Source organism: Papio anubis, chromosome 1 (assembly GCF_008728515.1).
Source record: "Papio anubis isolate 15944 chromosome 1, Panubis1.0, whole genome shotgun sequence".
Lineage (NCBI taxonomy): Eukaryota > Metazoa > Chordata > Mammalia > Primates > Cercopithecidae > Papio > Papio anubis.
In genome coordinates, this window is record NC_044976.1 from 120,683,923 (window position 1) to 120,692,757 (window position 8,835).

At 43.0% G+C, this 8,835-nt stretch overlaps 1 long non-coding RNA gene across 1 annotated transcript in view; it reads right to left on the reverse strand.

The window, feature by feature from the left end:
• Window positions 1-8,431, reverse strand: part of LOC108581385 — a 42,720-nt gene extending 34,289 nt beyond the window's left edge. The window contains exon 1 of the long non-coding RNA XR_001893522.3: window positions 7,052-8,431. This is a non-coding gene — a long non-coding RNA (uncharacterized LOC108581385). The remainder of the gene's footprint in view (window positions 1-7,051) is intronic.
• Between the last annotated feature and the right edge of the window lie 404 nt (window positions 8,432-8,835).

Genomic DNA, 8,835 nt, shown 5'->3' on the forward strand with positions numbered 1-8,835 from the left:
TGGCCAGGCTGGTCTCGATCTCCTGACCTTAAGTGATCTGCTCGCCTCTGCCTCCCAAAGTGCTGGGATTACAGGCCTGAGCCACCGCACCCGGCCTGCATTGAATTTTTAAACTGATTGAGGACAGGCTAAAATCTTCACAATGTTCAGCCTTTTCATCTAAAATTTAGCATGCCTCTCCTTTTATTCACTGGTGAAAAAATAAGAGTGTTTCTATTAAAGGATGTTTCTAATTTTTTCTCTCTAGTAATAGTTTGATAGTTTGTATTACATAGATCAAACAAGTCCTCAGTAAGACTATGCCTACGAATTGTATTTGTTGATATGGTGCATGGGATCTTTTTTTCTCTTCATTCTTTACCTAATTATTGCCAGAATATTAGAGTGCTTTGTTTTGTTTTTTGAGACAGAGTCTTGCCCTGTCACCGAGGCTCAAGTGCAGTGGTGCGATCTTGGCTCACTACAACCTCTGCCTCCCGAATTCAAATGATTCTCCTTCCTTAGCCTCCCAAGTAGATGGGATTACAGGCACCTGCCATCATGCCGGGCTAATTTTTGTATTTTTATTACAGTAGAGATGGGTTTTCCCCATGTTGGTCAAGCTGATCTCTAACTCCTGGCCTCGAGTGATCTGCCTGCCTCGGCCTCCCAAAATGCTGGGATTACAGAAAACAGCACCTGGCATGAGCCGCTGCACCTGCCTAGAGTGTTTTTTTTCTGAATGACTTCATTAATTCAAGTAGTTTAGTTGAGCATAAAGATTCCATCATCTGCTTTCCTCCCAGAATTTAAGCCACTTATTTATTTACTATCTTACTATATTTGTCAGAATTTCTATAACAACTTCAAATTAGAGGCTGAGAGACTGAATAACAAATGGACAATGGCTAGATCATATGAAAAATTGAACTTTGACCCATGATGTGCAACACCTTGCCCAGGAGATCAACCCTTTATCTACAATAAACAACTCAGGAAGCCAGCCTGCTGTAAGTCAGTCTTAGAGGAAGCCAGCCTGCTGTAAGTCAGACTTAGAGGAAGCCAGTTTGCTATCTCTAGTGACAATCCAAGAAGCTAAAAAATAACTTCTGTAACAATTGGCCTAAAATGGCCAGGACTTGATCAATAACTGACGGCTTCCAGAATTTTAGTCCCCATTTCCAACATAGGACCAACCAAGGAAAGCCAAATATGCACCCCTAACCAATCACATAAGACGCTCCACTTCTGGTTAGCCCACCTACAGCTTCCTCATGCCAACAGCTTCCAATCAGGGCTTTTTTCCTCTATAAAGCTTTCCCATTTCTCTGCCTGCCTTTGGATCTCTGCCCAAATGCCAGTGCTGGTAGCTGACTCCCTTGCTAAAGCAAGCTCAGAATAAATAGCCACTGCTTCTCTCATTTGGTAGGTCTTTTTTTCTTTTATCTTTTAATGACAGAGTCTCACTCTGTCACCCAGAAGTGCAGCGGTGCCATCTCGACTCACTGTAACCTCTGCCTCCCCAGTTCAAGTGATTCTTCTGCCTCAGCCTCCCAAGTAGTTGGGACTACAGGTGTGTGCCACCAGTTCAAGACCAGCCTGGCCAACATGGTGAAACCCCATGTCTACTGAAAATACAAAAATTAGCCAGGCGTGGTGGGGGGGCGCCTGTAATCCCAGCTACTCAGGAGGCTGAGGCAGGAGAGTCACTTGTACCAGGGAGGCAGAGGTTGCAGCAAGCCGAGATCATGCCAGTGCACTCCAGCCTGGGCAACAAGAGCAAATTCCGTCTCAATCAATCAATCAATCAATCAATAAATACTCACACCTGTAATCCCAGCACCTTGGGAGGTGAAGGCGGGCAGATAGCAAGGTCAGGAGCTCGAGACCAGCCTGGCCAACATGGTGAAACGTCATCTCTACTAAAAATACAAAAATTAGCCTGGCATGGTGGTGCATGCCTGTATTCCCAGCTATTCAGGAGGCTGCGGCAGGAGAATTGTTTGAACCTGGGAGGCGGAGGTTGCAGTGAACTGAGATCACACTACTGCACTCCAGCCTGGGCGACAGAGTGAGACTCCATCTCAATAAATAAATAAATAAAATTTAAAAATTTTTTAAAAAGACAAAAAGGAGACATATTATCATCTAATATGAAAAATGATTAATATAATTATTATATTTAAAAACTGTGGCCGGGCACAGTGGCTCACACTTGCAATCCCAGTTCTTTGGGAGGCCAAGGTGGGCAGATCACTTGAGGCCAGGAGTTCGTGACCAGCCTGGCCAACATGGCAAAACCCCACCTCTACTAAAAATACAAAAATTAGCCAGGGTGGTGGAATCCCAGCTACCCGGGTGGCTGAGGCATAAAAATTGCTCAACCCTGAGACGCGGAGTTTGCAGTGAGCCGTGATCACACCACTGCACTCCAGCCTGGGCAACAGAGCGAGACTCTGTCTAAAAAAAAAAGGAAAAAAAAATAGAAAGTATGTTAATAGAATAAAGTAATTTACATAGAATCAAAGGAAGCAAGAATTTGGCAGCATTAGTCTAGTAGTGCTGAGTGTACTGCTGCCAAGGTGAGATAAACTAAACACAACAAATACTAAAACCTCTAGAAAGAATACGCTAGTGTGAATCAGGGTAGGTTCCTCATACTTGTCAAATACATAAAATATCGCTAAAGACCATCTAGCACCCTCTCCTCTGATTCTATGCTCACCTGAGAGGATTCCGATTGTGCACTTGGCCTCTCGGTTACCTTTCCTAGAAAGGATACACGAGACCTTCACCTAGCAACATGACTACTGCACTCGAAATGTGGCTGATCCAGGCACTTTGGGAGGCCAAGGAGGGAGATCACTTGAGCCCAGGAGTTTGAGACCAGCCTGGGCAACATGGTGAGACCCCATCTTTATAAAAAGAAAAAAAAAGAAGAAAGTAACTAAATAAAAATAAAACTCTGTTAAAAAAGAAAGAAAGAAGGAAAGAAAGAAAAGTGACTATCTGAATTGGGATGTGCTGTAAGCATAAAATTCGTCCCAGATTTGGAAGACTTTGTATGAAAAAAAATACAAAAAATCTTACTAATGATTTTTTATATTGATTACATGTAGAAAGTATAATATTTTGAATACATTGGGTTAATTAAAATACATTAAAATTAATTTTACCTGTTTCTTTTTAGTTTTTAAAATATGTCTACTAGAAAATTCTAAATACATCTGTGACTTGCATTTTTTTTTTTTTTTTTGAGACAGAGTCTCATTCTGTCACCCACGCTGGAGTAGAGTGGCTCGATCTTGGCTCACTGCAGCCTCTGCCTCCCAGGCACAAACAATTCTCCTACCTCAGCCTCCGGAGTAGCTGGGATTACAGGCACCCGCCACCATGCCTGGCAAATTTTTGTATTTTCAGTAGAAATGGGGTTTCACCATGTTGGCCAGGCTGATCTCCAACTCCTGACCTCAGGTGATCCACCCGCCTCGGCCTCCCAAAGTGCTGGGATTATAGGTGAGAGCCACCAAACCCCACCAACTTGCATTTTTGACAGAATTATATTTCCATTAAAGAGCACCATGGATGCAGCTGGAAACCATCATCCTCAGCAAACTATCACAAGAACAGAAAACCAAATACCGCATGTTCTCACTCATAGGTGGGAATTGAAAAATAAGATCACCTGGACACAGGAAGGGGAACATCACACACCAGGTCCTATTGTGGGGAGGGGGAGGGGGGAGGGATAGCATTAGGTAATATACCTAATGTAAATGACGAGTTAATGGGTGCAGCAAACCAACATGGCTCATGTATACATATGTAACAAACCTGTACATGTACCCTAGAACTTAAAGTATAATTAAAAAAAAAAAAAAGACACACACACAAAAAAAGAGCACCGATTTAGAACACTGAACAATAATACCATAGTCAACGTAAATATACAATCTCCCTGTAAATTAATGAATTGACACCTTGGTTTAGAAATCTGACTTTGGTGAATTTCTTGGCACAAGTCTGTCCCTCATATATTGATCGATTTTTGCATTTACAAACTCAAATACATATTCTCCTTCCATAGCCCTGCAAAATGAAGGATCAAGCCTTCACTGAAGTGAGCAAATCAAAGTTTTGGCATCTTCTGAGCTTTCTAGGCACAAGCTGTCAGTTCAGCCATTTCTCTGCCTGCAATTTCGCTCTTGGTTTATAATCTTGGGTTCAGGCTGTGTTTTTCAAGAGGTAGAGTTGGTAGCATTCATCTTTGTTTTCCTATCACTTACGTTCCTTAAACAAAGGATTTTAAAAATTTGTTAAATATTCTACATCTTATGCCTTTGATCATAGCTATAAGACTGCTTGCCTTGAAAAGGATTTGTACATAATTCTCCATGGTTTTTTTCTTAATATGTTAATTACAAACTGCTTATAAAAATTGAGTACATAAAGACCTGAAAGACAGCAGTTATTTACAGTCATGTAAAGCAAAAATGGCAAGTGACATCTAATTAATAGCTAATAACCTAATAATATGGAGTGGAAGCTTGATAACTATTACAGCACACTGTATTTTATTATCAAGGACAGAGCCTTAGAGACAGACCACAGAATTGATATTTCATCATTATGCGATGGCCTACATTATATGACCTCTTATTTGTCCCTCAACTCCAATAGCAACCTCAAGGCTGATATAGAATAGCAGTGGAAAGGAAAATAGATGACACAAAAAGAAAAGTAGGTTTATCATGGGACCAGTGTAGTGCTTTGGCCTCATAGCAGAGACCAGATGGTAGTAGCTCCTCTCTCAGCAAGTAGCTCCTCAATGTCCTACGGGTTGTAAACAACAAATTCACATTGTCTTCACCTGCTAATAATTATTTTTTTAAATACTGTGGCAACATCAAAACAATACTGAAAATACAATCCCTCAATATAAGAAGAAAAAAAAATTTCGTAAATATTTAGTCCGTCGAAAGAAAAAGTCTTTTCTGAGAAATGCTATTACCCAGTAGAAAATCTTGGCTTCTTAAAATCCAAGAATATTCTCATCTCTTTTTTGTTTGTTTGTTTTCTGAGACAGAGTCTCACTCAGTCGCCCAGGCCTGAGTGCAGTGGCACGATCTTGGTTCACTGTAACCTCCACCTCCCAGGTGCAAGCGATTCTCCTGCCTCAGCCTCCTGAGCAGCTGGGACTACAGGCACGTGCCACCACGCCCGGCTAATTTTTGTATTTTTTAGTGGAGACGGGGTTTGACCATATTGGCCGGGCTGCTCTCCAACTCCTGACCTTCTGATCCACCCGCCTCGGCCTCCCGAAGTGTTGGGATTACAGGCGTGAGCCACAGCGCTAGGCCTCTTATTTTTAAATAAAGTAAATGGCCCTCATTTTACGCAATTTTGTGACTTTGTAAAAGCCAATGAAAATGCCTGAGAAACTACTGACATTAGTTTTACTGCAGTTAAATATTTGCTAACTTTGCCGGGCGCCGTGGCCCCTGCCTGTAGTCCCAGCTACTTGGGAAGCTGAGGCAGGAGATGGCTTGAGCCCAGGAGTTCTGGGCCGTAGTGTGCTATACCAATCGCGTGTCCACACTAAGTTCGGCATCAATATAGTGACCTCCCAGGAACAGGGGACCACGAGGTTGCCTAAGGGAGGGGTGAACTGGCCAAGATTGGAAACGGAGCAGGTCAAAACTCCCCTGCGGATCAGTAGCAGGATCGTGCCTGTGAATAGCCACTGCACTCCAGCCTGGGTAACAGACCCTGTCTCTCTCTCTAGATAGAGAGATGATAGAGAGATGATTGATTGATTGAGCATATATATATGCTAATTCTATAGAAACATGTAACTGTCCTTTGACGTTTTAATAAAAATTGTGTTTACAAGATTTCAAATTTAATTATTCTCTTCTTCCATAGCATCAAGGACACCTTTCGGTTGCACAAGAAATACTGAAGCAAATATTCTCTAAAAGGTGACTGATTCCAATAAAACGTATAATTTTTGTACGTTTAGTAGAGACGGGGTTTCATCATGTGGTGGCACGCACCTGTAGTCCCAGCTACTCTGGAGACTGAGGCAGGAGAATCGCTTGAACTCAGGAGGCGGAGGTTGCAATGAGCCGAAATCGTGCCACAGCACTCCAGCCTGGCAACAGAGGGAGACTCCGTCTAAAAAAAAAAAAAAAAAAAAAAAGGTATAATTTGATGACAGTTTTCTTCAATAGTTTAAGACACTTCTAACAAACTATAATTTAGTCGTCCTAATTAACAGAAGAAAAATGTTAATACTCTCACACAGTGACCTCTACAAAGTTTCCCTCAATGGATCCATTCTTTCCTTCGGAAAGAGAGGAAAAAGATTCTACATATATATCTTAAAGCTCTTAATCACTTTACATGTGGGCTACATGTCATTTTTCAACGGTTTCCCTCTGGGTAGTTGGTTGCTCCAATATTTTCCAGAATTGATTCGTTCTTAGGTACCAACTGGACTGTTCAATTCAGCAATGCTGGCTTTACAATAGAAGAAAAGGCCGGACGCGGTGGCTCACGCCTGTAATCCCAGCGCTTTGGGAGGCCAAGGCGGGCGGATGATGAGGTCAGGAGACTGAGACCATCCTGGCTAACACGGTAAAATCCCGTCTCCACTAAACATACAAAAAATTAGCCGGGCGAGGTGGCGGGCGCCTGTAGCCCCAGCTACTCGGGAGGCTGAGGCGGGAGAATGCCGTGAACCCAGGAGGCGGAGTTTGCAGTGAACCGAGATGGCGCCACTGCACTCCAGCCTGGGCGACAGAGCAAGACTACGTCTCACAAAATAAATAAATAAATAATAAAATAAAATAGAAGAAAAACAGAAGTAGAAACAACGTGGAATAGTAGGCTAGCCCCTGGGGACAAGAAGAGAAGTCCCCTTAGCAGAGGTCACCTAAGTGCAAACTTGAACCAGACTGTGCACAAACAAGTGACAGAAGCAAAAGTGGCCTCAGCTGCAAACGCAGCACTTCATAAACCACACACATGATCAGCCCTCATTTCCACCTTAGAGAACTTGAAAACTTACCTAACTCCACCATTTATAGCTGCTGAGCAGGTGGATGATATTCGTCAATGTGGGGTTTAGAATAATGCAATACTTGAAATAAAATTAGAAAGAAAATAAGGCCAGGCACGGTGGCTCACGCCTGGAACCCCAACACTTTGGGAGGCCGAGCAGGAGGATCGCTTGAGCTCGAGAGTTCGAGATCAACCTGGGCAACAGAACAAGACTCCATGTGTATTTAAAAAAAAAAAAAAAAAAATTAAGAAAACAAAACCTTTGTTAATCGTTAAGTAAGGATTACAAAATGGAAAAGACAGGAAAGAAAAGGAAGGTCCTAAAGACCTGACCCACGAGTTTCAGTCCAAGTAAGCTGGACCTGCCCAGAGGAAGCGAAGCGGAAGTAGGAGCCAAAGCGCTTTCCCCAGGCCTCCCGCGCTCCGCGCATGCGCAGGTCTCTGACTTTGACCGCTTTGGCCGGCGCTAGCCAGCCGTAGGTTATCTAGAGGCGGAGGACCGGCCGGGATCACGTGACCGGGTTTGCGGCATTTCTGGCCCAATCCAAGACGGTTTCGGAAAGCGCTCTGTAGAGCAATTCGGGTTGCCGGGATCCTTTCCGAGTCTTGACCTCCACTATTGCTTCTGGCTTTTCGACTCTGTTCTTGAATCTAAAAATTTGCCTTCGCAGAAATTGTTGCCTGTGTTCCAGGAATTACATTACAGACACACTCTAAAGTAATCAGCACTTTTTTTTTCCTCCATCGACTAAAATAACATTGCTCTCTCCGCAAGACGCTCGAATTCTATTCTATTGCTTGAGATTCCAGAATCGCTGGAGGGCGCCCTGTTATAAAAATAGCACTCCCCCAGAAAAGAGAAGTTTTATCTGTATCTCAGGGGTTGAGGATTGGAGAAATAAAGATGAAAAATTTTTAAAGGCAAGTGTCCCCTAGGACGATGACAGATAACGTACCTGGAAACGTACCCCCAAAGGTCACTTTGTCAGTTTAAGCATTTAAAATCTCCCAATCTGTCTATTCAAGCCCATCAAAAATCTGAAGTAGTGATGTGAGATAACATGTGGTTGGCCCAACCCAGTGGAATGTGACGGGGAAACAGAGCTTAGAGGAATTTAATCTTAAAACTGGAGTCCTTTCCTCACTTCCCTGAAATAAAGGGAATTGGGTAAAAAGCAAAATGGATGAGGCTGAGTTCTAGAGCTCTAATCCTTCATGTACTGAATGCTACAGCCCAGGAAGCCTAGCAGTGGTTCATGTCACATACCCCCAATATACATGGCTTGGTAAAAATACTTGTTGGCAGGCCAGGCACGGTGGCTCACGCCTGTAATCCTATCACTTTGGGAGGCTGAGGCGGGCGGATCACAAGGTCAGGAGTTCGAGATCAGACTGGCCAACATGGTGAAACCCCATCTCTACTAAAAATACAAAAATTAGCTGGGCATGGTGGCACGCGCCTGTAATTCCAGCTACTCAGGAGGCTGAGGCAGGAGAATCATTTGGACGAGGAAGGCGGAGGTTGCAGTGAGCCGAGATCACGCCATTGCACTCCAGCCTGGGCAACAAGAGTCAAACTCAGTCTAAAAAAATAAAAATAAAAACAAATAAAAATAATAATAATAGGGAGAAGTTCACAGTGTCAAAGTTACTTCTTGAAGCTACAACAGGTAGTTTTCACTAGAGCTATATGCCTATTTGGTGGCTTGTGTCAGTATTAACCATTAACATGGATGTGTCCATATTATGTAACCAAGTCCAAACAAAAATTTGAATTATTTGTAAATATTC